Source organism: Chrysoperla carnea, chromosome 5 (genome assembly GCF_905475395.1).
Source record: "Chrysoperla carnea chromosome 5, inChrCarn1.1, whole genome shotgun sequence".
Classification (NCBI taxonomy): Eukaryota; Metazoa; Arthropoda; class Insecta; order Neuroptera; family Chrysopidae; genus Chrysoperla; species Chrysoperla carnea.
The window spans coordinates 71,419,764-71,434,237 of record NC_058341.1 but is presented as its reverse complement, the minus strand read 5'-3'; positions in this window follow the sequence as shown (position 1 = coordinate 71,434,237).

Here is a 14,474-nt window from a genome sequence, read left to right as displayed (position 1 = left end):
TGCCGATGTCGACTAGTGCTGCCGCGAGTGGCCGATAGTCGAGGTGACTACAGAGTGAAGTTAGTTATAATCATGGAGTTACTTGTGGTAATTATTTCATAGGAGATGCTCACATATGTTTACATTAACTTTTGTGAAAACTTTAAGTTAATTTTTGATAAATAAGTTATTAAAAAATATAAATTTAATTTTGTGAAAGTTTTATAATATTGAATATTTTTACCCCAAATAATGTCGACGAAAAAACGTAAAGTGGATAGTGAGTGCCGCGTTTTTCAAGAGAAATGGACAAACATGTACTTTTTTGTGGCGCAAGGGGAAAAATGCTTATGCCTTATTTGCAAGGAAAGTTTATCTGTATTTAAAGAACATAACATCAAACGACATTACGATTCCAAACATAAGCAGACATATAACAAATACGTCGGTGTGTGCCGCGAAAATAAAATTACAAATTTACAAAGTGAAATTGGCGGATTAACCAAAGTATTTAACAACGCGAAAAATATTAATGAGTCGATTGTGCGAGCTAGCTATCGAGTAGGTCACATAATAGGCAAAGAAGTTCATCCATTTTCAGATGGGGAATTTGTTAAAAGGTGCTTAATGGCGGTAGTGGAAGAAGTGTGCCCGGAAAAAAAAAGTGCATTCGAATCTGTGAGTTTATCACGTATGACAATGACACGAAGAATAGAAGATTTAGGAAGTGATCTTATGGTACAATTAAAATCAAAAGCAAGTCAGTTCAAAATGTTTTCCATTGCTACAGATGAATCTACGGACGTGACTGATATTGCGCAATTGCTTGTATTCATCCGTGGAATAAATAATAGTTTTGAAGTTACGGAGGAACTTGCTGCAATGAAAAGTATTAAAACAACTACTACGGGTGAAGATTTATTTAAGGAAGTATCCGAAATTTTTGATGATCTTAACCTTGACTGGAATAAATTAACGGCCATAACTACAGATGGCGCTCCATCTATGGTTGGTCGGCACAATGGGCTAGTAGCCAGATTAAGGAAAAAAGTGCTGGAATCAAATGGATCACCGCCGTTGGATATACATTGTATCATTCACCAACAAAATCTTTGTGGAAAAATTTTAAATTTAGATCATGTTATGAAGGTAGTTACTAAATCCGTAAATTTAATAAGATCATATTCTACGAATCACAGAATATTCAAAGAATTTCTTTTACAAATTGAAGCCGAATATAGTGATGTGGTTTATCATAGCGAAATCCGCTGGCTGAGCCGCGGTAGGGTACTACAGCGATTTTTTGATTTGAGACATGAAATTGATATATTCTTTATTGAAAAATCAACTCAGCTCCACGAACTAAGTAACCCTGTGTGGCTGTGGGATTTAGCTATACTCTGTGATTTAACTGCGTATGTAAATGAACTTAATCTCAAATTGCAATGCAAAGACAAACTTATTTCCCATGTATATGCTGATTTATGTGCGTTTCAAACAAAATTAAAGCTTTTCATACAGCAAACGGAAAAAGGACAGTTGACGCACTTTCCGACTTGCACTGCTTTACGTAAAGAAAGGAAAAATGATCATTTTCCAAGTGAAAAAATTACCAAGATGCTGCAATTACTCAGCAAAAGTTTCGAAGATAGATTTGCAGATTTTCACCGGATTAAAAATGAAATACGCTTGTTTGAAAATCCTTTTACAGTGGATGTTTCTACGGCGCCAGGTGATTTACAATTAGAATTAATTGAATTGCAATGCCAAACACCATTACAGGATCTTTTTCGCGAGAAGTCCTTACCAGATTTTTATGCAGCGTTAGATTCTTATCCGAATTTGAGAAACCTTGGAATGAAAATGACAACGGCGTTTGCAAGCACGTACATTTGTGAACAAACATTTTCAACTTTAAAAAGAGCCAAACCAGCGTCTCGCGCTCGACTTTCAGATGATCACCTTCATTCCATATTAAGGATGAACGTCACTCAACTTGAACCAAATATTAAAAAATTAGTTTCTGAAAAAAAACATCAGACTTCACATTAATAAATCGTGAGTACAGATTTTGTTCTTTTGAAATTTTAACCTTTTATGATTTCATTTAATTCTAAAAATAAATTAAAAAACGCAACATTTTCATAAAATTTATAAATATATAAAAAAAATGAATCAGCACAAACATATTCGTGAATTCATTGAAAATGTTGAATTTTTTTCAAAGGTGTTACTAAGATATGCAATTATAAAGAATCCGGCCCGCGAAATCGTATGTCATGATGAATCCGGCCCACGGACAAAAAAAGGTTGGGCAACAATTTGTTTAGATTCTAAACAAATATTTTGTTAAATGTCGTTTTATTAAAAACACACAATTGTACAGGATGTAAAAGGACATCCTGGCATAATTTAAAAATTGTGTAATTTAATATTATTTTCCTTTGTATGTTTTTCGTAACGTTTAGAATTTTATTTGTGAGCACAATTCCTTATAAAATGTAATTTTAAGGAGCTGGATTCATTGTGATCACAAACAGCATACAGGAACATTTTATATTTTATATATGTTAATTTTTTTTCTCTAAAGTTATTATCGTAAGATAGTTTCAAAACTTTATTTGTTTAAATTCAACATGTGAAATTTCATGTAAGTTACAAAATGGCTGACGCCTTGTAAATTTATATTTTCTCATTTATGTTATGTCAAACATTTATATTTTTTTGATTTAATGAAATAAACTAACTCTTATATTTTTTTTATTTTTAAACGTAGACTTTTTATTTTGTCTTTTTTAAGACTTTCTGGGGGGGGGGGGGGTTAATCGCCTTCGGCGTTATCTTTGGGCCTAGCACGCAAATTAATCTGCTCCGGTTTTTTTCAAACATTAGTAAAAATCTTATTCTTATTTTTTTAAATGTTTCAAACCGGGATGTTTCCCTTTAGGAACACTATTTAATATTTTTGTTGGGTAGATATCAATCTTAGTGTTCTGGGGGTTACGAAGGATTTGGCTGAGGTTTTACTTCTTGTTCTCGACGCAAGTCGAGAATCAATTAAGTATCTTAAGAAAAGGAAAAATTCATTACATAATTTTTTTTTCTTAATTACCACACCAACTTTGATTTTCGTAACAGGGATAAATATATTACGCTTCCTTTTGTCATCGTTTCATTCAATCTTTTGTTGGATAGAATAGAAGCAATGACGGCACAGCTTGATTCGAAAACTTCTCGCTCTGAAATTGATGACCAACTTATTTTGGGATTCCAAGCGGCTAGAGATAAAATGTTGAAGCATTATATAAAAGCCAATTGGATATACTGCACAACATTAATTTTGGATCCAAAACATTTGGATCCAAAGCTGAGACATTTTACTCATTATATCTAGAAAGGAACAGCAACAACGTAGTTAATACACTGATTTAATACTTTTACTAATAGTCTAAGATCCCGACATAGAACGACCTTCACTGGGCTGGTTATTGGACCAAAAGTATTTTTTAGTTAATAAAATATGCCAATAAAGAGATTGCAAATGGGTTGCCAAAAAAATTCCTGTCCAGAATTAATTAATTGATAATTAAAAAAAACAATTTTTTTAAACATTCCACTGGTTTGTTTATTAAAAAAATTTTATCCCAATCGAAAGTATGCAACCCATAGAATATGCAAACGTTAGGTTGACTATTTTATTCCCGTCACTACCCTTGGATTGCCAGGTATGAACAGGTAAATCGGTACTAGTAACTTGCACCGGTCTGCTTATTTAATGAAATTTATATGAAAATAAAGATTATTTAATTACAAACTCGGTGGTATAAGGTTGTCTACAAAAAACCTGTCAAAAATGCCGGTTGGCGATTTTTTAAAATTAAAATATTGCTGCGAGTGAATACGTGCGACAGAGAGGTCCCAGCGAACCAACCCATGCGTTAGAAGAGGACACAGCATCGCAGTTGCCTCCACTTCGACCGCTGACAGAAAGCGACTGCGCATGCTCCCTGCTCTTGAAAATGAAAAGGATAGATAAATATTTTGGAGTAAATTGTCGTGAAAGTGAACATTGAATGAACTTGTGAATTTTTATCATTGACAAAAAATGGCGAAGAAATGTTTTCTATGTGCATCGGATGATGGTGTGATTGATTTTAGCGAAGAAACTTTTAAAAACTGTTCATTAAAGTTAGCTTTTCGTAAAATTAAAAACTTTAAATACGATAGTGTTGAGCTAACAAGTGCGTCACTCGAATTTGTAGGTTATCATACCACGTGCTACAAAAAAGTGACCGCTTTGAGCAAAAAATATAACGAAGAATTTAATCATTTTTGTGCTGAGAATATAGTAAGTATATCATAATGAAATCTTCAAAATTACCTTACCTAAAACATTTCCTATATTTCTTTTACATGATGAAAGAATTGTTAGTTAAATTTGCTGATGATTTTGTTAATATTCGATACCTAAACTTTTTTAATTAACTTAAAAAAAAGTTGCCATTAAATAAACAAGAAAATTATCTGATTTCATTTTTTTTTTTTTACATAATTACATGAGGATATTTTCATTGAACTATTCAAATCAAAAACTCTTTAAGATTTATTTATGAAACATTTTTATTTAATCGAGAAAATTGTTTTTGTTTTTTAGGAGCATACCAATGCATCTACTACTGATGAAGACTCAAAACAATTGAGTCCTACCGTTGATACCTGTACTACAGTTACTGAGGATGAAAAGAGTAATGTTGAAGACGCGCCTCAAACTTCGGGGGATTTCGACAAGGTAATAAAATATTTTTGTGTTTTTTTTCAAGTTTCTTTTCAGAAAATGATAATAAAATTTGTATCATTTAAGTTTTCATTTTTCATAATATATTTCTCGTTAATTTTTACTTAAAAAATGATTTGATTTTTTTAGGAGCAGTCAACATCAACAGCATCGACGCCAAGCAAAACCGTTTGTCTCTTTTGTGACCATATCCAAAGAAGATGTGGGAAGAAGCTGGTTAGTCTTACTCTTCTTCAGGGTGACCAAGTACCACTGCAGATAAAGAATATGGCCACAAATTTAGATGATTCAGTACTTCTCTCCAAACTTCAAAATCAAACTGTTGCGTACCATCTGCCTTGTTACGCCGCGTATCAATCCAAAGATAAAAGGTCCACCGAAGAACCTACCGATTCAAGCATCACTAAATATAGACAGTTACATCAGTTGGCCTTTGAATCAATGACGAATTTCATTGAAACAGAAATAATTGAAAACAGCAAGGTAATGTACTTGGCTCAATTATTTTTAAGATACCAAGCTTTATTGTTAGAGTTCGGAAATCATGAAATTGATTTCGATGATATACAAGATTACAGAACTGAAACCTTGCAAAAAAAATATTAAAGACATTTGGTGACCGTATTACCATTCAAGCGTCAACTGGAATTCGTAACAAAAAAATTGTTTACAAAACAGACATCGAAGTTTGTGTAATGGCAAACAATTTAAAACTTTTGGAGACAAAAGATAATTATAAGATTGAAAATGTTGCATATTCTTTGAGAAGCTGCATTAAGAATATAAATGCTCATCCGCTTCCTCGCAACGTAACTGCTGATGACATCATTCGAGGAGAATGCGACATTCCTGACCAATTAATTGATTTTATGCGAAATCTTATTAAAGGACCTAATGCTTCTGATGACGATTCGGACAATCTGAAAGTTAAAATAACGTCAATATGTAGTGATATTATTTATGCTGTCACAAGGGGTACATGTAAGCCAGCAAAAAGTTTAACCCTTGGATTGGCAGTAAAGTCTTTAACCAACTCTCGGCAAGTAATCACGATACTCAATAGATATGGCCATTCGATTGGATATAATTTGGCCGAAGAACTGGAAACCGAAATGACTTATACGTCGATCCAAGATAACAAAGTTATACCAGAAGGCATCACTGCAGCAAATGGATACAGCACTCACGTAGCGTTTGACAATTTCGACCGCTTCGTTGATACAACTTCCGGAAAAGACACAATGCATGATACTGTTGGTATTATTTACCAATTCCTTAGTGATGAAGCTGTTAATTTTGATGATGGTGAAGCAACAACTTCATCAGCGCCTCAACTAAATGACAAAGAAAATGAAGAAGCACCTACCCGTAAGAGAAGGCGATTCAGTGAAATACCACGAGAAATTCGACCTTACTATTCTAAACCAAAAGCGAGTATGCAGCTGATGAATGTAGATTCGTTTACCAATGCAATGGAATTATGCAAAGGTGCAACAGAAATAGCAACAGATAAGGATTTATTGTGGATAATGTCGTTATCAAGAATTGATTCTGTTCCTATGTGGTTGGGTTACAACTGCATGACGTCAGTCGACCACAGTGAAAAGCAAAACATTGAGTATTTGCCCCCCATAAATTCTTCTCCGACATCTTATGCAATAGTCAATGAAACATTAAACATGGCTAAAGAAATCGCTGAAAAATGTCAACAGGCAGAAATTATTGTGACGTATGATTTAGCGATAGCAAAAATGGCAATGCAAATACAAGAACAAGAGAACCCGCAGTACAACAATATTTTTGTTAATTTGGGAGCGTTCCACACAGAAATGGCATTTTTTAAAGCCGTCGGGAAATTTATAGACTGTAGTGGATTAGTGGAAATACTGGTGCAAGCAGAAGTATTAGCCGGTGGCTCCATGAATAGCTTTTTAGACAGTAAGCATTTCAATCGCTGCAAACGCTTACATCCGCTAACCGCTGCTGCATTGCAAATATTACATTTTGAACAGTATTTATCTACAACTAATATAACTCCTGAGGCGTTGGATGAGCTGCTGAAAACGCAAGTACAGAATGCATCAAATCAGACTGCGTATGACGTCAACGAAAGAATCGAGTTACCAGAAAAAACTGCATATTAATCACTTAGAAATCATAGCAGCATTTTTAGCACTTAAGTGCTTCGCAATTAGGCATAAAAATTGGGAAATTTTAGTTAGGATTGATAATACTACTGCAATCTCTTATATTAATCGCATGGGCGGAGTACAATACGTTGAATTGAATAAATTGGCTAGAGATATCTGGAATTGGTGCGAAGAAAGAAAAATCTGGATTCTTGCATCCTATATTCCGTCACGTGAAAATACCGACGCGGATAGAGAGTCTAGGAATGTTAACATAGACACAGAATGGGAATTGGGTAATCGATTTTTTCAAAGAATAATAGACAAATGGGATCTACTAGAAATTGACCTATTTGCATCAAGAAATAATACGAAAGTTCGACGTTTTTGTTCTTGGAGGCGAGATCTAGAGGCCACGTATATAGATGCATTTACAGTAAGATGGAACAAATATTTTTTCTACGCGTTTCCACCATTTGCTGTAGTTGCTAAAGTTTTACAGAAAATTAAAATAGATAATGCGGAGGGAATAGTGATAGTTCCGCATTGGCCCACACAACCTTGGTTTCCTTTGTATCAATCTATGCTTATAGAGGAACCTTTAATTTTTTTCTCCTTCAACAGACTTATTGTTATCTCCTTGTAGGTCGATGATACACCCGCTGGTGAAACATCTTTCCCTGGTTGCAGGGAAACTCTCCGGCGCTCATATAAAAGGAAATTAGTACCGGAAGAAGCAGTAAAAATTTTAATTCCATCGCTTACTGAATCTACAATCAAACAATATAATTCAGCTCTCAAAAACTGGTGGTGTCAGAATATCAGTACGGACCCACTACAACCGAATACGAATTTAGTACTAAAATACTTAACTTTCCGCTATAATCAGAATGCTTCATATGGTACATTGAATTCTGAAAGATCTGCCATTAATTTGGCAAGTGACATTGATTTAGGTAGCGATTCATCAATCTGTCGATTTTTCAAAGGTGTTTTTAAAACTAGACAACCAAAACCCAAATATAGTTCAATTTGGAATACAGAAAGAGTGTTAAATTGGGCAGAAGCTCTAGTACCTGTTGATGCACTGCATTTAAAATTATTGACTTTCAAATTGGTGTGTTTATTGGCCCTGGCTACAGCACATAGAGTACAAACACTGTCACTAATAAAAATAAGTAACATAGTAATATCTGAAAATAATATTATAATAAGCATAACAGATCAAATAAAAACGTCTCGAGTTGGAGCTCCGCAACCCTCGTTTATTTTACCTTTTTTCAACGACCGAAAAAACGTTTGCGTTGCTACAACCTTACTATGCTATTTGGAAAAAACAAAAAACCTAAGAGGAGATGAAGACTACTTATTTATTACTTTCAAAAAACCGTATCAAAAAGCAACTTCACAATCTATAAGCAGATGGATAAAAATGTGTTTAATGGAAGCAGGTATTGATAACAAATATACAGCTCACAGCACAAGACATGCGTCTACGTCAGTTGCAGAATCAAAAGGACTTGACGTGAACATAATTAAAAGCACTGCAGGATGGTCAACGAATTCATTGGTCTTTGCAAAATTTTATAAACGGCAAATAGAACCAGGGAAAGAATTATTCGTCAAAACCGTCCTTTCTCAACAAGAATATTAGAAATAAAACGAGAATGCAAATATTATGTTGTTGAACTAATTTTGTTATTAAAGACTGATAATGTTCATGAAATTAATGATTTAATTGGATATTCTTGGATTTTATTGGAAAATCAAAATTTGATATTAAGACAGGACTCTAAACATCTACAATGTAATCTCGAAGAACGAGCCTCAGAAATATAATTTGAAATCAAACGAACTTACCTAAAGTGAAGTGCGATTATAATTATATGATGAGTCTCGTTCGAGATGATTACATCCCTCCCTCTTTTTTAATTCTTAAAAAGTGGTAAATAACTAATTCTAATAAAAATAATAAAGCTTAATTTCATAATATTTTTTAGAAACTTTAAACGATATGAAGTTTTAGGAAGTATGACCGATAGATGGCAGGCATAGTGAGTGGAGCGAAGTTTGAATTTATTCTCTAAATGTGTGATTGGACTTACGTGAAGTAGCAGTACTACAAGGTAATCATCTCGAACGAGACTCATCATATAATTATAATCGAACTTCACTTTAGGTAAGTTCGTTTGATTTCAAATTGTCCGACATTCAGCCTTTTGATTAGTTGTTGCCTGTGATAAATAATGATAATAACAATGTTAATTTAACTGAATTACACGTTAATGAAGAACCTTTTGTGTTACCAGAATTGATTGGCGATAGTTTTGATACATTAGAAGAGATATCAACTCACTATTTAACAGAATTAGTGCCTGTTCCAGAAGGAAATAAACAAACCGCAATAGAGAATCCTTTTTTGAATCACCAACATTTGAACACACAATTATTTTAGAATGTTGTGTATCTACAGTGAATAATGTTAATGACAATGTAAAATTAACAAACCATGCAACTACAAGTCAGGAAATACTAAATAATAATACAAAAGTAACCGAAGAACCTACAATTTTACTAGATAATATAAACGATAGCTTTGAAAAAATAACCAAGGGAAAAAAATGCTTCAGAAGAGAAACAAGGACCCATCAATATCGAAATACCCCCTTCTGTAGCACCAACCCAAGAAGCAAATGAAAATTGTGTTGCTACAAACGACACTGACAATGAACCTAGTATAAGTGGGACAATGCTGACCGAGAACCCCACAAAAAGAAAGCGATCTAAAGAAAATCAAAGAGTCCTTAATAAGAAGAAAAGAATGGAAGGCCAGAAATATGTGGGGTTTCGTAAACCAAGAGGGCAAAAAAATACATTTAATGTGATGCAACATGTAACTGGTTCGATAAAACTGTTAGTGACGGCTCATCATCAACTTTTGCTACTTTTTTGGTTCATTACTTGGAATCCAATTTTCTGGGAAAGGGTGATAATCGCCCTATTATAATATACTCTGATGGTTGTACAGCCCAGAACCGAAATGTAATAATGTCCAATGCACTATTAAGTCTTGCCGAAAAATATGATGTTCAAATAATTCAAAAGTACCTTACCAAAGGACACACTCAAATGGAGTGCGACTCCGTCCATAGTACTATTGAAAGTGCGTTAAAAAATCGTGACATCTATTTGCCCAGTGAATATCACCGTATTTCTCAGGAAGCAAGAAAACGAAATCCGTATGAGGTTTTCGTGCCAACTTTTGATTTCTTTCGTGATTATGGATACAAATCCCTGTTAAAGCATACATTGATACGCCCTGGTCGAAGTGTTGGAGATCCTGTGGTTGTTCAACTCAAAGCTATAAAATACACCAGTAAGGGCATATCTTACAAACTGCAATTCGATGAAGAATACCGTCTGTTACCACAAAGACCAAAAAATAAAGACCTTGCTCACGCTGAATTTCCAAAATTACATTCTGCTCCTTTGTCAGTTACTGAGAGGAAGTTTAAAGATTTACAAGAGATTAAAAATGTGATCCCCAGGGATTGTTGGCCATATTACGAGTCTCTACCCCATCGTAATTAAAAAAGTTACTTAAATTAGATTGAATTTAATTGTGTTCATATTCTTTCATTAATAATAAAATTACTTAAAAAAATATTGGTTTATTTCTATGAGTAACAAATTACCTTGTATCTACATTAATTCTATCAATTTAGTTACTGCATTTCCATGTAAGTGAATTATTGAATTCTTTAATTTGCTTTTGCAACTCAAATCCTTATTTATAACATGGCTATAAAATAAATAAACGAATAATGTGAAAAAATTTGTATTAAATTGTTCGCATCGCTTTTAAGAAAGTTTTTATCGTCTACTGTACAAAATACTTTTTTGCATTTAGAAGGTGTTAGGGACATTTCACAAGTTACTGTTTTTACTTTTTTTTCTTTAGTGATTTTAATTAATACTAAGTTGGTACCAACTGACTTTGTCAAAACATCCGCCAATAACAGCGTTCCTATTACAGTATTCTGTGTGCTGTATAAGTTGTTTACTTCTTTTCAAATGGGTCGGTTTCGGAGCCGACCCAATGAGTTCATAATTTTTTACTTTTTTAATATAATTAATTCGTTTCTCGGTCTGAATAGATCTTTTCTTTCGGTTGATTTAATTAATCAATCTAAAATTATAATTTAAAAGTCGAGTCAGTGATTCTGTTCTCTTTTTTAAGAGTTTCAATTTTTCAACTTTTTTCAATGTTGAAGCGCATGGTCTTCAATATTTTAATTTCAATTTAACAATGTGTTAAAGTTTAATTTCTAATCGATTTTTATCTTGATAATCAAGTTTAATTTTGGATTCAAGTTCGAATAGTTCCCAGTGAATTATGTGATTTAGTGTAGTGAACCTAGAATTTTCTACTTTTCGCGCCATTGAGGTGATTTACGCAATATTCGATATTAATCGAGTGGCCCACGTGTTGGAAGTTTACCCGTGCAATTTGCCATATAAAGAAAAGTGCATCAATTAAAAGTCAATAACCGACAGTAACAAAAAAGTGAACAAATTCAACGTAAAGGTTTGACGAATTATCCCAAATTCCTTTCTCCTGAGTTTATCCGATCAAACCTTTAAATATTTAGCTAGTGTCAACCTGGAGAAAAAACTGGTGAGTACATATATTTTTTTTCATACAGTCCGTTAATCTCAAAGGTTCTTAAAACTCGCTTATTGTTGGGAAATATTTTAGTTTTTCTTAAACCAGCGACCATCGCCCCAACATTTTTGGTCACTTCAAGCCAAATATACGTTTTTTCATTCAATTCAAATAATCACGTGTTTTTTCGTGTTTTTGTTTTTGACAAGTGATTGCGTAACAGCTTGGCAATAACAACCTAGTTTTTCACCAGGCCAGTCGACGCCATTTTGATATTTCAAATTTGACAAATAATAAAACTACTCTTTTCATAAAATAGATGTCACTATTGACTATTTTTTTGTTCAAATCACAAATCATAATATTTACATTTTTCTTTTCAATTGTCAAAATTTATTAAATGACATTTCAAAAATAAATGTAAATAATTTACTTTTTTTGACTTTAGTTGTTAATTTCAATTTTTCTGAAAAAATTTATAATTCTTTTAATTAAATCGCATTTGAATCGCATCGCAATTTCGTATTAATTCAATATTATTTAATACTCAATTGATTTAATTAGTTTCAATTTCTGGTTATTGACTTTGATTGCATTTTTTTTTAAATTAATTAATTTCATACTTTTATTTCAATTCACTTGTATTCTAAAAAGTTTAAATTGTTTATTCTTGGGTATCAAATAAATTCATTATTCATTCATTGATTTTCATATATAATACTGAGTGTCCGAGTAACTCTGCGGATTTGCTCTAATTTATTAAAAATTTTCTTTTGATTTCAAACAAATTTAATTTCAGTGGTTCTGTAACTCGATTGAAATCATCAACGTATCGCTCATCAATAATATTTTAATTATTTAAAGTCATTTGATTGTTTTATCAATCCTTCATCAATTAACATTATTCCTTTTTCAATTTTATTTGCATTTTCATTCAAGTATGGCACAAGTTATTGACAGCTTACTCCAATATGGAGAAACCATGGAAGCAGTGAAGGAAAACCTAGTCCTTCATCGTGAAAATGCCCTTGCGCAAGTAAACGCAATTTATGACACTGTAAGGGGTCTTGCACAAGCCGATTTTTTACAGTGTGAATTATTATTTAAAGAATTGCCATCCTTCATTGAAAATCATAAAATAATTCAAAGTGATATTTTGAAATTTAATTCTGCCGTAGAAAAACGTAAGCGAATCGAAACAGTTTCAGCTCAAATAGCTTACGATCAGTTGACATTTTCAATCAAGCTGCATTACCACAAAATGAAGGCGTTAATGCCAAACAAAGTTTCTGATTCAACATCGGTTGATTCAGTCAAACCTCTTCAACAAGATAACAATTTAGCTCGTATTAATTTACCCCAATTCAATGGCGATATAGATTCCTGGTTGGAATTTATTTCTATATTTTACAGCCTTGTCCATTCAAAACATATGGACAATATTTGCAAATTTCGTTACCTTAAAACCTCGTTGAAAGGGGACGCGGCAGCAGTGATTTCTGGGTTTGCCTTAACTAGCGAAAACTATCCATTAGCATACGAAGCATTACGTTTTCGCTACAACAATAAAAGGCGCATAGCCAGTTTTTATTTACAAAAAATTTTAGAGTTCAAGACAACCCATTTGTCTAATTTAAATAATTTAAATTCATTTCTCACCACTCATGAAACTGCAGTAAAATCTATTCGCTCTATGGATTTACCAGATTCAATTGATTTCATTTTTTTCAACTTAACACTAAATAATCTGGACACTAATATGCGCCGTGAATTTGAGTTGCGTCATTCAGACAAGGAGATTCCGTCATACACGGATTTAATCACGTTTGTTACTAATCAGCTTCGCTCATTAGAGTTGCAATTACCCACTACTCGCACCAGTAGCTCAGCGTTTCCAAAAACAAATAAACCCAAATCATTTTTAGTAAACACCGCTCACAACACGAATAAAATTTCTTCATTTAAACAAAACTCTCAGATTTCAAAATGTATTCGCTGCAGAGGCCCTCATAATCTCGCAGCTTGTCCTTCATTTTTAAAAATGGAATTATCGAATAAATATCAATATTTAAAATCACTTACTCGTTGCTTCAATTGTTTAGGTTCTCATCTCCGAAGCCAATGTGCTTCTAAAAATGTATGTCGCAAGTGTGATTCTAATCAACATCACACTACCCTTCATCCTGGGTTTCAATCACCGGTCACGTCGGCAACCAAAGTCACCGTTTCGGACTTGAATGCGTCTCCCTCAAACTCAATCACTCAACCCCCTCACAGCACCGGTAACGACATCCCGGCGCTGTCATGTACTTCATATGCCCAAAACCCACAAGGGGTCTTACTGGGCACAGCTCAAATTTTAATTAATACCCCCAGTGGTAATTATTTTTCTGTTCGGGCACTTGTGGACCCTGGCTCCCAAGTGTCGATTATTTCATTATCATGTTGTCGTGCTCTTGGTTTACCTATTAAACCCACTTCAACTCAAATTTCTGGTATTGGCGCCACCGAAACCTCTTGTCATGGTACGGTTTCGTGTATTTTAAAGTCAAAATATTCTGACATAAAAGTCTCTACAACTGCATATGTCATGTCTACTATTTCGTTAAATTTACCTTCAATTGAACTCAAGAAGTCATCAGTCGCTTCACGTCACTCAAATTGGCAGATAGCCAATTTTAAAAATCATCCCCCGTGGATTTCTTAATAGGGGCAGATTTGTTCCCCTCTATATTGTCATGTACGGATTCTCAAACTATTCAGGGATTCCCTTCCGCCATAAACAGTATTTTTGGATGGTTGATTATCGGTCCTGTTGAGGGCACCCCCCCCCCCCCCACTCAACCCATTTCACTTCTGAGCACTGCTCAAATAAGTGATCACTTACAAAATTTTTGGGAAACTG